Here is a 4,005-nt window from a genome sequence, read left to right on the forward strand (position 1 = left end):
TACGCTAACTGTACGCTAACTGTACGCTAACTGTATGCTAACTGTACGCTAACTGTATGCTAACGATGTTTAGCACGGTTTGTTAAAATCTCAGATTGTTTCTGTTTCACATAAAACTAAACTTTTTAATTTTAGTGTTAGTTTGACAAAGACCTAAAACAAACTGTTAGCTCAGGCTGTCTGTTGGACTTAATGTTTTAAAAATTAAAAACAGACTCCGCTGCTTTTTTACCAACTGTTCTGTCACTTTTAGCATTTAGCTACTAGCTATTTTTAGCTTATAACTAACATTCTGCTGTTTTTAGGTTTTAATTACATTTTACATTTATTTTTAATTCTGTTAACAGTTTTACCAAATTTAGCAATATTTTGCTACTTTTAGTTATTTTTGCTTTTTTTAGCAATTTTCAGCTGTTTTACTTTACCACTTAGCTATCTTTTAGCTATTGTTTTGCTAACTTTATCATCTTTTCTGCAATTTTTCCCCCTCTATCATCAGTTTAGCTTCTTTGACTCTGTCTTACTAGTTTGAGCTTTTGCATTTTAGCAAATTTAGCTTCTTTTTTTAAAATTTAAACCTTTTTGTACCTTCAGCCTGCTGAGCCTTGTTCATCTGATTTCAGTGGTCTTTCAGCGCTCAGCCTCACTGCGTTTTCATAGAAACTGTCATTTTTCTGGTCCATAAGTCACAAGAACTAAGAGTAATTACGGTTCTGGTTTCATATTTGTGGCGCAGAACGGGCCTAAAGACATAAAAATATAAAATAAAACGGTCTGTGCAAAAGTTTCAGACACACTTTATTATCTTTTCCACAGTCAGGTTTCATTGTAATGTTTTAAAGTTGTGTCCCAATAAAATTTAAACAGTTGAGTGCCACGTGCATTGTGGTTTGTTATCCAGATAAAGTTCAATAATAATCTAGTATTTCCTCTCTGACACATTCAGAAGGTTAAAGTGAGTGAGAATATAATAATAAAGTTAAAATGTGGTGGAGCTTGCTGCCACCAGAGGGGAGCACAGATCCAGGGAACATCTTTGTTTTCTTGAAATCGTTTTCGGCTCCTTGTTGTTCGCCTGCCGTTGGATCGCGTTCTGCCTGTTCGGTCCTGATCCAACATGTTTTCCAGACACATTAAAAGCTCATTACAGCAGCTCAGAGCCTGCTCCTGCTGCAGGCAGCTGCCTCTTCGTTCATTACGACCCAGATCAACAGAATCCTGGGAAAGGACCGGCTGGTATGACCGCTATGCGCCGACTGTAAAACAAAAGCAGGATCTGGTGACAATCAGGAGCCTTTCAGCTGCAGAAAAACAAGTTTATTCTCTTTAGGATTGAACCAACTCTGAACCTTTCCCCAGTAAGGATCAAATAGTCGTCTCCGTGTCCTCCCTGGGAGCTTCAAACTCATTCTGCTGGGTCATTTCATTTGATTATGTTTCATGTCGACCAGACAGGTGACAGAGTAACTGAGGTTCAGGTGGGCTGGTTGGAAGAAAACCTCACCAGAAGTGTTGCCATTGCACCTGTCACCATAAATCAGTCTTTTCATTAACTGAAGCTGAAATATTTTCCTGTTTGTTTCTGCTGAGGAGAACGAACCACGACTCATTCCTGTGAAAAGATGTTCAACGTGTTTACCCTCAGATGTTCAGCCCTCCCTTCATTGCGTCCAGAAACTTTTTTCTCGACCCGTTACGATCCAAGCTGTGTGCTAGCTGGATGGCTACCGCTGGTCCCTCTCCGGGGAACATGGATGGTGGCAAGGCTAAGGACGTCAGTTCCTGTCCTTGCCGAGCCTCTTGCAGACTCACCATCTCAGGAAAGGACCAGCATCTCCTCTGCCTCATGCATGGGGGTGAAGCACAGGAGGCGCGGACTGACCCGGGCTCATGCGACCCCTGCCGCACTATGACAAGGCGGATTTAGCAAAGTCGCCTGCGTGTTGCAGCGGCCAATCTCTGTCTCTGAGGTGGGGATACAACCTGGTGGTAAGTCTGGTGGTGGTACGGGCGCATTAAGGTGGGCTGGGTGGGGGGGAATATGGTGGAGTTGAAAACCCTGTTGAGGAGTTTCCCCACTTTACCCCCAGCTTCTAGACTGAGGACGAGGACGGCCACAGAGAGGACGATGAGGTGGACTTGAATTAGGGCGTCCTCGAGGGGAAGAATGAGGATGATGATGAGGATGCCCAGTTGTCAAGACCGGGCAGCTCCATCGGTGATGGGGTTCAGCCATCACTGGCGCCTTATGAGGTTCACATTCACAACAGGTGCAAACGGGCCGTGACCCGACTAACCATGGACTGTCCTGCATCTCAAGATGACGGGTGAGGAGACAGATTTATATGATGGAAAAATCCCGCCCGGTTCATGCCTGCTGTTCCTGCGTGATGAAAGAGATGAAGCCTTATTGGGACAAACCGTTTCACCACAGGGCGCCCGTCAAGACTTCCTCAGGACTAGAAACAGCTACTGGTGAAGCTCTGGGGCTCGCAGAGGAAGTAGTCGTTCTTAGTTTTTATTTAAAGTTATCCTTTGATAGTTATTAAACACATTTTGTTTGTGTGACTCCAGGTCAGCCATCTTCTCTTCTTGTTTCTGTCGTCTCTGCAGCGTCTTGTGTGTCTGTGGGAATCAAACCTGTCAACCTCTCCACCCCCACCCTGCAGACAGAACGCAGCTTTCATCGCTTCGCAAACATTCGATCCCGCAGCAGATCAGCTGTCCGTCCTTTATCCTCTACCTGTCTCTCTCATCCCTCCATCAGTGACTCCATCAGTGACTCCATCAGTGACATCATATGTGATTTTCACTTTTTTTTTCTTAGATTCTGCCTCTCACAGTTGAAGTGTACCTTCAATAAACCACAGATCTTTACATTCTTGGGTGGGAAAACTTGACTCATTGTTCTTTGCTCAAAGCCGCAGACAGTGAACTTCTTCTTATTTTGACGTTTCCCTCTTCAGGAGTCTCCACATCGAGTCATCCTACTCCATCTCTGTCCTCTGTCCTCACTCCAACTACCTCCATGTCCTCTCTAACTGCATCCATATGTCTTCTCTTTGTCTTTTTCCTGGCAGCTGCATTTCTAACATCCTTATACGCACTGTCCCTCCTCTGGACATGTCCAAACCACTGTCCCTCCTCTGGACATGTCCAAACCACTGTCCCTCCTCTGGACATGTCCAAACCATCTCAGTGTGTCCTCTCTAAATTCATCTCCCAGTTGTTCAACCTGTACTGTACCTCTGATGATCTCAGTCCTGATCTTCTCCATCCTTGTCTCTCCTAAGGAGAACCTCAACATCTTCATTTCACTTCCAGTTCTGTCTCCTGTCTTTTTGTCCATGTCTCTGTCTCCAGACCATACAACATAGCTGGTCTCACCACTGTCTTGTAAACTTTTCCTTTGACCTTTGCTGACACCCTTTTGTCTCAAATCACTCCTGAAACTTTTCTCCATCACTCCATCCTGCCTGGACTCTCTTCTTCTCCTCTTCACCACACTCCCCATGTTCCTGGACAGTGGACCCAAGTCCTTGAAGTCCTGCACCTTTGTGACCTCTGCTCCTTGTAGCCTCACTGTTCCACCTCCTCCCTCTCATTCACACATGGACTCTGTCTTACTACGGCTGACTTTCATTCCTCTTCTTTCAAGTGCATACCTCCACCTCTCCAAGTTCTCTTCCACCTGTTCCCTGTTCTCACCACAGATCACAATGTCATCTGCAAACATCATCGTCCACGGGGATTCCTGCCTGACCTCATCTGTTAGTCGGTCCATCACCAGAACAAACAAGAAGGGGCTCAGAGCTGATCCTTGATGCACTCCCACCTCCACCTTGAAACCATATGTCACTCCTACAGCACATCTCACCACTGTCCTGCTGTCCTCATACATGTCCTGCTGTCCTCATGCATGTCCTGCTGTCCTCATGCATGTCCTGCTGTCCTCATGCATGTCCTGCTGTCCTCATACATGTCCTGCTGTCCTCATACATGTCC

This window comes from Nematolebias whitei, chromosome 19, assembly GCF_014905685.2.
Source record: "Nematolebias whitei isolate Nwh7 chromosome 19, NemWhi1, whole genome shotgun sequence".
Lineage (NCBI taxonomy): Eukaryota > Metazoa > Chordata > Actinopteri > Cyprinodontiformes > Rivulidae > Nematolebias > Nematolebias whitei.